The 12,434-nt window shown below is 43.3% G+C and overlaps 1 protein-coding gene across 1 annotated transcript in view; it reads right to left on the bottom strand.

Annotated features, from left to right (window-relative positions):
* The window catches only part of LOC146763111 (ras GTPase-activating protein 1-like), a 206,642-nt gene that overhangs the window by 16,822 nt on the left and 177,386 nt on the right, over positions 1–12,434 (bottom strand). The window lies entirely within an intron of this gene.

Genomic DNA, 12,434 nt, shown 5'->3' with positions numbered 1-12,434 from the left:
CCTTCTCCCCAAAACAACAACCAGCAGGGAACAGGGACAAAACTAAACCCAGAAAAAATTATTTTTGTCCAAAAGGCTCTGATATTGCCAAAATACTGAAAGAAAATTCTCAACATCTGCAGGTCCAATCCCTCCTCAGCATGGTGCATCTTGGAGAGCAGGTCCAACCCCTCTGTGACACAGGGCAGGCAACAGCAGTGAAGGTACTGTGAAATTCTCCAAAGCCCAGGATGACCATAAGAGCTCCTGCCTCGTGCTGCCTCACAGGAGTTTACAAGGAGCAGACTAACAAACCAACAAGCAGCAAAGGTGTTGCAAAATCTGCTTCAGATTGTGAAATGCAGCTTCTCAGGTTGCTCCATTACAGCAAGGAAGTATGTTAGAATATTTGCTCCAAAAGAAAAAGAGCCCCCTTTGTTTTTGTTTTTTTGTTTGTTTGTTTTTAATTAAAAGCTCTAACAACCCTATATAAAGTCCATAAACTTACCTTTGTGAAAGTCAAGAATATTATCTGGACTTCTAGACAGGAATAACACTTAGAGACAAGCTTAAAAGGGATTACACAACTTTATGGATAACAACTTAATTTACTGCTAAAGACACAGTGGTCTCAATGCAGTCCCCAAATTAGAAAATAATATAATCTGAAGATTATAAAAATAATAAAGAAATTATAGGAAAGATGTGTGCTAATGTCTATACAAATAATTCCATGGGTGAAGGTATGGGTGTTAATGTCTTTGAAATGGGTGTTAATGTCTCTAATGAGACAGAGTGAAAATCTAACAGGGTAGAAATCAATTTGGATTTAGGTGAAATGTGCCACTTTGAGCTTGCTAACATAAGTAAAATATGCTGTTTAGTCTGGTAACTTTGCAACAACAGTAAAACTGCCCCAGCTGAGGAGAAAGAATGCAAATTTTCAAGCTGAAAATATAAGAGATAAGAAAGACTCCTTGGACCTTGAAACAGACAGGGCAAAGTGACCCAGGAGTTCTTTCTGTACTTTCTGACAAAAAACTGAGTACAAGTGTAACTAGCTGTCGGTGTAACATGAAATCAGCAGAATGAATATGCATAAACCTATTGTGAAATTCTATATATATATAAATTAGTAAGGGGGAATAAAAAAGGATCAGGAGTCCTCAGGGGCACACATGTCCTTTGAAGGGGAAGAATCCCTCACATGTGTCCAGTGCTGTAATAAACATACCGTCCCTACAAATCTTTATAGGAATTGTGGGGCTTTGATTTTTCATCCACGTTTCACCACCAACTTCAAGCCACAGATTTATTACAGAACCCAGACAGTTTGACTCCTGAAACAAACAAGTGGGTCTGCACAAGCCTGAGTTTCAGAACTTTGGGGGGAAATGACAGGTTCAAGGGGAAATTTGTAATAGGCAGTTCACAAAGGCTGTACTTTCCTAGTACCTCAGCCAATGGGGAAAAGAAGAGGGCAACATGCGGCCAGGAGTTTGGGATAAAAGGAGGCTGAGTCCTCTAAAACATCAAGAGAGAAAATCCCACAGGCATGAGCCCCAGTGTACTCTCTCCCTCTATTTGAATAAAGTTGCAGGACTCCTCTATCTCCTTTATGGACACTGGCTTTTCATAGCATGATTTTCTGTACAAGATGGGAGCTCTTGTCCAGTATTCTTCCAAAATCTGGGACTAGCACATAGCAAGAAGAGCTGGAGGTGCACCTCACCTGCTTTTTAGGTGACCAGCTCCCTTTAACATTGGCCAGCAGTGGGCAATTGATTGGGTTCCTGAGACTGTCCAGGAGACAGATGAGAGGCTGACCAGGGGGGTCCGTGAAGAGCCCAGAGGAAAGGACCGCTGGAAATCTCACTGGTGAGTACAATTGAAACTTTGGGGAGCAAAACATAGCAGGATGCCCATAAGGAGTTGTAAAGGAAAGTTGAGAATGGGTCTCGACTATAGGGATGACGATCCTGAAATACCTCCACAGGGTCCTTTGAGAGAATGTAGAGATTGTTTGCACATTCTCTCAGAGGTAGTTAAGGACATGGATGCCCAGAGGGGGTGTAGGAATGTGCACCCTGTTGGAGGAGTAAACAAGTTACCCTTTGTCTCCTTAAAAAGGAAAAAAGCCCAGAAATTTCTCGCCTCAATTTGGTTAAAAGACACCTCATAAGACCTTGGAGACTTAATCTCAAACTTAAGGATAGCCAGTTGGATAGAAGCCAAGAAGTCCCGCCTAAGCAATTCACTAGATAAAGAAGAGAACAAAATAAGTAAATCGTTTTTGTGAAGTGTTTTAGCAGGAGCAAGAACCTCTTGCCCTGGATGGGTTTTTCTCTGTAAAGACCTTTGTTATTTTGCCCTTTATTAAAAACTTTTTGTTTCCAACACTGTCACAGAAGCCATTCTGCTACTTTTATGCCACCTGAGGTAGCTGAGCTATCTAGGGTATAATTCTTCTCTCTGAGAGCTTATGAGACCTGTCTCAAAGAGACCAAGTATTAAGGGGGCAATAAGGGGAGTCGAGAAGAGGTCTCAGCAACAGGGGATGGATGGTGTTGGTTTGGGAAAGGATTGGTTGAAGGGGAGTGTGGAGGAATATGGTTAAGGCAAATAGCAGCTTCCAAGATAGGGAAGACAGGGAGGTATTGTTCCTACACCCCCCCCCCCGGTCATTATAGAGCCAGGGTGTAGGATTTGGGTTTGTCCACTTACTACTCAGGATTTAGGGGGGTTTCTCTATGATGAGGAGTGCCGAGGCCAGGCACAGAAGTGTGGGACCAGGAGCATGGGCTGGGGGCCTGTGGGGAGGTATGGGGCCGGGCTGAAGCTGTGGGGCAGCCGGGGCTCAGCACCGGGTGGCGCCTGATGCCACCAACCCTGTGGGAAGAAGCTGTAGTGGCCCTCTGGCCAAGCTCCCTATGAGGTTGCAGGATATCTTGTCCTCCTGCCTGTCCCTGTGGCACTGCCCACCGACTGGAACCTGGTGATTTACAGAGCTTGTGGTGCTGGGAAAGCCGACTGGGGACCTGGATGAGTGTGCTGAGGGGATGCATCTGGACACTGTGGCAGGACAGGGACTGGTTTTGGTGTACAGTGTAAGGTAGAGGGACTGTCTTTGGTCTACACCGTGTGATACAATCTGTCACCAAAGCCTGGCCTGATATAAGAATGTATTTTGTTTGGTTCACCAAGGAAGTGAGTGATTTTGCAGAGTTTGGCAGCTGTGGGAGGGTGAGAGCCCACAGGCAATGGGAGCATGGGTTGCAGAGGTGGCAGAGTGGGCCCTTGCAGGAGTTAGTTGGAAAGGCACATCAGGTATATGTAAGAAGGGATGAGGAAAAGGTAAAGGTACAGGCAAGGATAATGGCACAATTTTAAATCAATGTGCCATTTATTAAAAAAAAAAAAAAAAAGAGAACATTAGAAATGGATTGTTAAGGGTGTCAGGATCTCCTGTTGTACTGGGGGCTCACCAAACTGGAGCCCTTGCTAACATGCAGGGTGGGTCTGAACCGAGAAGTGTGTTTCCTAGTAGACACGGGAGGCTCTCTGTCTACTTTGAATTTTATGCCGAAGAGGGTTCTTTTGATAATTCAGGGAGTAAGTGGGAAAGATGAGCTGGTGCTTTTTATTCAACCACTATTGGTCAACGTGTGAGATGGGTTTGAAAAGCATGAGTTTCTGTTTGCTCGTAGTTGTGGTTGTGGTTTGCTAGGAGGGTATTTGATGACTGAGTTGTGTTATAGATGGGTGGTGTGGTGATTGGCTCTCACATATGAGGACAGGATATTATGTGTGTTAAAAGAAACTATTAAGGTTTAAAGTTCTTTTGATGTGTGACTGCTGTTGTAGGTTGTTTTGGACCTCTTTTTGTCCTCCTTTTAATTCTCTCTTCTCCCCTCTGTATTGTTGCCACCAGACAACCCTGGTCATCAGGGTTGTCAGAGACATGTGGAAGGAGGGCGTGTACACGTGCCCCTTGCATAAGGCAGCCAGGAATGGGGGAAGCTTGTCGCTGGGGGGACTTGGCATGACACCACCTCATCTCCAGTCAAGTTGCAAGAAGGTCTCCACCAATGGATGGCAAAGAAGAGTGAACTGGCAGACTTTGAGAGGGGCCAGGGATATATAAAGATGTTTGAATATGTATGATTGCTTATGAATATGTATTTGGATGGTGCAACACCAGGGGCATAAAAGGTGGAGCCATCATTTTGTGGATGAGCCTCTAGTGGCGAGCCATGCTCCCAGTGCTGTCCTTTTGGCTTTGTGAATTATTTTTATTAATTCTCAATAAAACTTTTATAACTCATTCCCACTTGGGGTCTGAGTAATTTATAACAGCTGGAAATGTGGGTTATTGTGGGAACTCAAAATGTCCCTCAGACATTTTTAGAGGTTCCAGGCCTTGGTCAGAAGCATTTTAGACCCTGGCAGACAGCTGGAAACAGCTGTGATTTTGAGTTTGAGCCATGGAATGAATTACCAACTTTGGAGGTGGAACAAGCAGTCACAAAGGGTTAGATAGTATAGTAAAAGTAATTACAAAGTAGAGGGGAATTTTTTTTAGTATTGTACAGGGGGGTTTTAGCACATGTACAGGGGGGTTTTTACTTTGTACATGGGGGTCAGATATTCTAAGATGGAGGAAAGCGGGCTGTTCCTGTCCTTCCTCTTTCTTTTTCCTTACCTCCATGTTCTTGGTGATGTTGGCATTCACAGATTGGTTTAGAGTAGAAAAGCACTTTGTAATATAGGCAGTAGGTATTGGGGGAAAACTATAAACATCTAATACGTAATATATCATATAAAAGATAGCAGCAGCCCTGGGCCAAGAGAGAGAAGAAGAAGACAGCAGACAGAGAGGATGTCAGGGTGTGTGTGTGCCTCTGCCCGGGCTGCTGACCAAGCAGCCGCAGCCCGAGAAGACAATCTTTTAGATAACTAACAATAAACTGCCTTGAGACCGCACAGCAAAAGCCTGCGGAGTTTTTCTTTGGAAGCATGGGTTGGAGGAGGAATTTCACCACCACATGGGAATCCAGAATAAGGCCAGGGTTCCCACACATGGAGTCCCTGGGTGGGCATCAACAAAAAGAAGAAAAAGAAACATCAAACAACCTCCAACCTTCATCGGCAGAAAAAGAAAGAAGAAAAAAAAAAAAACAAGAGCAGTACACACATTCTCCGCAATTTCAAGAAGAGAGGGAGCGGAAAGCTCAAGATAAGAACTTGACCTTCACCAAGGCATTTCGTCTGGAGGACGGCCAGGAGGAGAGAAACCAGAAGCGCGCCTGGGATTCCTCGCCTGTGGCCTGCTGGACGATGAACAGTGCCATCTGCGGACTGACTTCATGCTGACTCAGCTTTTGGTGAGAATGGTCGAAATTAAGAACATGGGGAGGGAAGGCATTCTCCCAAGGACACACCAAAGATTTTTTTTTTTTTTTTAGCCCTATAGGGCGAGACTTTTACCCATCAGGTAAAGATAGCCCCAAATGAAATGAAAGCTTTGTTATTGTAGGAGCGGTGTAGTCACTCGCACACAGATGTATATTTTTTCTTGGGATTGAATTTTTGGCAAGGGAACAATAAGCAACTTTATTACCGAGCCACAAAAGAACAAAAAGATAAGACTGCCGCAAAACTTTTGCTTTTAACAAGGCCAATATTACAACCAGCTCTACGGCGCGGCACGTCCGGCCGGACAGCTTGGGCTCCTATGGAAGCACAAAGGGGGAAGATTCCCCAGCCAGCAGCTTGGGGTAGTTTTCCTCACCACAGATCCAGGGGAAGCAGGATTGCCTCCCGTGGAGAATCAGGGGGATGGTCTGTCATCATGCCCTGTGTCTCCAGGTTCCCACTGTTCCTCAGTTTCCCTCAAACCTCAATCCCTGAGCTCCTCCGATGCACAAATCCCCCAGACAGAGAGATAAGCCAAGCACAGCTGTAGACCCCAATGGGGGAATGGACCAAGCACTGCTCGAGTCCGAACCTGCGGCGAGACGGGCAGCGGAGCAGTGTCTCCGGTGGGGGAGGGTGCAGAATGAGTGCAGAGCAGAGAGGGAAGAGGGGAGGAGAGGAGAAATCTTTCGTAGCTGTGTGGGCGGGGAATTCAAAACAGCCCGCGGTGTAGACGAGACGGGAGGCAGCGGGAACAGCGCAGACACAGGGCGGCGGGGGCGCGGGTGCAGCGGCCAGGTGTCCCCAGCGTCCCGTGATGCGTTCGGTGTCAAGAAACCATGAAGCCGCAAAAGCGGCTGCCCAAGGGGCTCGGGAAAGCAGCTCCCTGATCGTGGCAGCCAGATCCGCTGAGGAAATAGCAGAGGGACAGCGGGAAGCGTTCCTCGCTGCAACTCAGGCAGTGGGCACGCGCGTGAAGGTCGAGCGGAACCCAAGAGCCACGGGTGGAGGGGATTTTTCGCATCTAGAACGAGCGGCGCGGGTGCAGGTGGGGCGGGGCCGGTGGGCACAGGCTGTGGGTGCTGGCACAGAGCCAGGAGAAGGGAAAAGCGAGATGGAAGACATCGGGGCCGGAATGGGAACAGGAAGGTGGTTGCGTCAGTCTCGGGGGGAGGACGGCAGTGGCTCTGAATCAGAGGCGGTGCGAGCCGGAGCTAGGCGAAAGCATAGCCGGGACCAGAGCAGGATTGTCCACAACCCCGTGGTGACACAGGCAGGGACGGGACGTGGCCAGGATGACTCAGGACACGGGTCCATTGCAGTTCCCATGGCAACAACCAGCATAAACCCACAGCCAACCCCTGCCAGCTTCAGACATGGCCAGAACAGAATAGTTATTGTAACAAAAATCAGTTACAAATGGATCAGTTGTTAGGAGAAATGTTCAAAAGTTTATCAGGAATTAGTACGGGGTTTGCAAATGTAAATCAATTGTCAGAAGAAATGCACAAATATTATCGGAAGTGCAAATTGGAGAGCAGAGTGCACGGAACGGTTGAGCGGGGTCTCTCGCATCTCGAGCGTGACACGGGCACAGACAGCGGCAGCGGTGGCCGCCAGCCAGGCGTCCACAAACTGTGCGGCGACCGCGCCGGCGGGGGGGGGGGACCCAAGCACGGGGACGCAGCAGCGGTGGGAATCGGCGATCGCGCGCTGATGATGTCAGCAGAGCGCCAAACCACGCTGAGACCAGGGACAGCCACTGGGGCCGGGCAGGACGACCCAGAGTGGGACCGGAGCAGTGCCAGGTCCGATCAGGAGAAGGGAGGAGGCATTCCCAAGCCCACGGCCAGGGCCGGGGCCGGTGCGGCGGGGTGCACTCGGGGCCGGCGTTTCTTCCCTCGTTCCCATGGTGACACAGACAGAGACAAGTGAATCCAGGCTGCGCACACGTTTGTGGGAGTGAAAGAGAACACAGAAGTGGCTGAGAGGGACAGATTGCAGGCACGGGTCCAGCGCAGCCAACACTGGGCGTGAGCGGGGGCTGAGAGCAAGAGAGAGAGACACAGTCACCCCAATGCAGGCAGAAGCAGGGTGTGACTGTGCCAGAACTGCTCCCCTCCACACCGCTCAGGCTCGTGCAAGCGGGGACTGGGCAGAACCCAGGCAGGGATCTCCTTGGTTGCTGCCTCTCCACAGCAGAGCTGTGTTGTGGCAGCGGCAAGAGATGCTGAGGCTTTTTCCACTGCAGTGCACATCCAAACATTAACAACAAATACACGGCACAGCCCAGAAACCACAGCAGCCAAAGCAAACAACTTTTTGCAAGCACATCTATTGCACCAAATGTCCCACAGCAATGCTGAGATGGAATTCCAACATTCACCCAAAAATAAGATACAGTTAAGTCGCCACTTAAAATCATAAGGGTCTCCTCAAACTTCTCCAATGTTTCTAAACGCTAACCCCAGATTTTTTAGTTAAGTGGCAGAATTGATCAGCAGATACACCCAGCCGATGTGATGAAGAATATTGATTGTGGAACACAATGTGAAAAAAGAGATATCATAATGAGAATTGAGATAGAAAATTGAATAGCATGAAACTTTAGTAATTTATTATATTAAGGTTTAAGTTAAGTTGTATTTTAACATTCTATTAATGATAGAATTGATTTTTATATAGTTTGGTTTAAGTTAAGTATTGTTTAATTAGAGTATATCACTTTAAGTTTATCTTAGTTTGGGCCCTGAGTTAAGTTTATAAGAGTTTAATTGATAATGGATTTATATATTGTTAGTTTGATATATATAGATTTCATAAAGTTAATATAATTTAGGGATTTTTTACCAAGATTTTTATATATTGAGTTTAAGTAATGTTTGATTCAAAAATTATTTTAAGTTTTTCAAAGGTCAAGTTTATTTAATTAACAAAGTTTAGTAATTTTTCTTTAAGGATAAGAAGATTTTGACTGAAAGAGTTTATGAGATGATAATGAACATTGATTTAAAGGGAAGACAAACTATTGGATCCTTGGTTTTATTTTAGTCTTTTCTGTTTTATTGTAAGCTTATCAGTGTATAAGAGTCTTGAAGGAATTTATTCTGAGTTTTTCTGAGATTGATTTCATTATTTAACAATTAGTTGTATAGTCTGTTATTTCTTTGTGTAATGATACAAAGGGTGGTTGTTTCCAAAACCTTTCTTTTACGTTTAACTATTTAAGTGTTTTATAAATGTTATTGTTAAGAAATTTTATCAAGTTATCAGGTGAAGCTCTGTGCTTTGTTTTTTCATAGCGAATTTTCGTATGTTTTATTACTGTTTATGTAATCTCATCCAGGTTACATGTCATTCTGAAGTCTCATTTTGGATTTTAACTATGTCGTGCATTTTTCTAGGTGAACTTTCTGGCTTGTTTTTATATCTCTTGTGAGTGGGATCATTGCATTTCTATTTTTTATCATTCTTGAATGTTTTTCAGAAGATCTCAGAGAGAGATGCCTTGAAGCATTCTGACAGCCTTTTGTTACTGTTAATCTTATGATTTCTTCAAATTGAAAACCATCCTTTTCCTTCAAAGAAGTTTCAAGAAGAATGAATCCTTGTGTCATTTGATCAATTTATCAGTTTGGACTTCAAGTGTTTATTTTATATGAAAATGTTATAAGAAGTTGTTATGTTTTAGGTATCATATATGTAATGTTAGTATAAGCTTTGTTTAAGATAGTATGTTAAAGAGCATCACTCCAATTTAAAGTTTGGGTTTTGGCCAGGCCCTGATTTTAACTTGGATGGATGAATTTGCCAGCAAAATTCAGAGGTTTTTGCACAAAAATGAATGTTATATAGATCATTTTGATCCATCAATTCGATCCTACAAATGTGACAGCTGACACAGCTTTGGGGTGAGACTTGTCAGCCCTGCCCGGGAAGGGATGCCAATTTTCACTGGAAACAAATGTTTCAGCTGTTTGCAGACTCTGAACCGCTGGCACAATGTTTCTGATAATCATGCTTTGTTCAATTTTATATATGTTATTTAGAATCTTTCTGTTGAACTTTCTTGAATTGTTATTGATTTTGATAAGTTTTCTGCATTTTATTATTAAGGTATTTTGTCTTGTTCTATATTATGTTTTATATTTCAACCTTCTTGTTTCAAAAGAAAAGAAGAGAAAGAGAGAAAAAAGAAAAAAGGAGAAAAGAGAAAAAAGAAAAGAAGTGAAGAAGTGCCTGAAATAAGGCTGGAATAAGCAATGAAGATTTTGTATATTTTAATCTTTTGAGATAATTCTTTTGTAGACTTGATTTTGCTGATTGTCGAGGAAAATATGAGGAGAGTGCCAGACACTGGACAGATCAAATTGAAAAAATCAGTCAAGTTAATAACTTTGAGCAGGAATTGTGGTAATGCTTTCACAGAAGTTTAAAGTGGATTTTTGATTTTAGCTTACAGACCCTCAAAAATAGTTCTTACAGATTTAGAGATAATGGCTCAGATCATTGTTAAGGCAAACACCAGATTGCTGACAATGTCAGGCAAAAATTTCTTAATCATTCATTTACATTTAAAGAAAAAATATTTTGAGCAGACAATCCAAAGTCACAAGATTTTTCAATCACGTTGTTAGAATACCCAGAAATTTGCACAGTTCATTTTTTATCTCACAAAACGCTAAATACAAAAATAAGTTTTAGAGAAAAATCAAAAATAAGTTAGGAATTAATAGAAAAGATGACAGTGTTTACTGATACTTCAAGGAAAGCTCACAAATCACATGGAAAATTCCAAAGACAGAGAAATGGGAATCAGATGTAAAAAATGGTACAAGGTTCACCACAAATTGTAAAATTAGTAGCAATAGTCAGAGTTTTTCAGTTATTTCAGAAGCCATCAATCTGATCACAGATTCAGTGTATATTGCAAATGTGGTCAAACAATTAGAGGAATCACTTTTAAAACATGCGGACAATTAAGTTTTATATTCATATCTATTATACATGAAAATAATCCTAAAAGACAGAGAACATAAATATTTTGTTATACATATCAGAATGCATTCTTCACTTCTGAGGTTTTTAGTAAAAGTGAATGTTCATGTAGACAGATTGACAGTGCCCATGTCACAAACACTGCCAGACATTTTTGAGCAAGAAAAATTGAGCCATGCATTTTTTCACAGAAGTATACAGGCATTGATGGAATCCTTTCGCTTTCTAAAGGTCAGGCAAAGGAAATCATCAGTGCTTGTCAGAGTGTCAGTTTGTACAGCATCCTGTATTTACAGGAGTGACCAATTCGAGAGGTTTGAAAAAGTCTTCAGCTGTGGCAAACTGATGTCACAAAATATGCATCTTTTGAGAGGCTTGAAAACATTTGTGTTTCAGTTGATATATTTTCACATTTATATTTCAGTTCACACATTTCCAGGAGCAATTTTTGGATCATGACATACAGGGGAAAACACAGAATACATCATACCTTGAAATCCATTTGGATAAACCGAAAAGGAGGAGGCAGGAGCAACATCTCACATGCAGTTGAACAAGGCTTTGTATGTGAATTGTCAGACATTTTACAAACAGTGCACGAGCAGAGCTAAGGGAAAATTCTTTAGTTTTGATCAAAAACCCAGAGTCAGGACAAATTGAGAGTCCATTTACATTACTAACTTGGGGCAAGGGTTTCGTTTGTGTTTCTATAGAACAAGGACCGAAGTGGGTATCGGCAAGGCACGTGAAACCTTATCAGGTGCAGATGCCAGTGAACGTGGACCAGAGAAGCAGAGAAGCAAGCATGCAAAGATGGACAGCAACGCTGCAGACATCTCATCAGACAAGGATTGGCAACTCAGAGACTTGGGGTTTTTCTGGGGAATCAAGTGTTGTTTGGATGTTGCTGCATTGCGGGGTTTCTCACAAAGGTTGGGGACATGGACATGGGGTTCAGACAGATAGTGTTCATGTGCTTCATTCTCTTGCTTCTTGCCTTGAGCAATGGGACAGGCTTTCCCATGAAACAACCAAGGGAAAATGTGTGGGAAACTTTGGCAAAAGCAGTGGGTCTGGACAGCATTTGCCTGATCCATTCAGAACTGGGGAAACAATTTTCAACATGCTTGGTAGGTGTGCCAGTGAAGGAATGAGCAATTCCAAGGGACATCCCTCCAAAAGGTTCTGAAGTCTTTTTCGGATTCTGTGGAAGGATGGCATGTTTGGACACAGTTCCTTCCTGTGGCTCACTTTGAACCTCCAGAGTTGGACATTTTTTGGGTCAATAAGAATGAAGTTTGGTATCAAATTCAATCCATTGTGAGTGACAAAGACAGATAATCATATAGTAGATATCATTCCAAATCAGTTCTTTTATAGAAACGTGTCATCCTGGTGCAGTTACACCAAAGTGGCGAGCAAACTATCCCTTCAACACCCAGCCAGTTTACCAAAGGGAGTGTTTTTGATTTGCGGGGACAGAATTTGGCCTGCTATCCCTGCAAAAGTCAAGAGCAGTCCATGCAGCATTGGGGAACTCTCATTGATAACACCTGATTTGAGGACTCTAAAGGAGCAGACACACAGGAAAGAAAAAAGATCCTTTGAACAATATAGCCAAATTGTGATAATGATGTTTGTACTTGGGACAAGGCGCGAAGAATTGCAGTAGCAATTTTCTCACCCCAAACAGTGTTAGGGGTGGCCTTGACACAATTGGACCACATAGCATGCTGGATTGAGCAAACACAGTTGTGCCATTTCGTCTGCACTGAGTGACATGTTAACAGATATCAGCAGTGCAAGACAAGCAGTGCTTCAAAACAGGGCAGCTGATTATTTGCTGCTGTCACATGGGCACAGATGTGAAAAATTTGAGGGGATGTGCTGCATGAAATTGTTTGATCATTCAAAATCTATTCATGAAAATATAAAACAGATGCAAAGTAGTATCAGCAAATTGAGAAAAAAGAAAGTTACAGGATTCTGGTGAGATTATTTCATTGGCTTTTTTAATCTTTCACCATTGTGGAAAAACCTTT

Source organism: Lonchura striata, chromosome W (assembly GCF_050655825.1).
Source record: "Lonchura striata isolate lonStrDom1 chromosome W, ASM5065582v1, whole genome shotgun sequence".
In the NCBI taxonomy this organism is placed as follows: Eukaryota; Metazoa; Chordata; class Aves; order Passeriformes; family Estrildidae; genus Lonchura; species Lonchura striata.
This window is presented reverse-complemented; position numbering and strand designations above follow the sequence as displayed.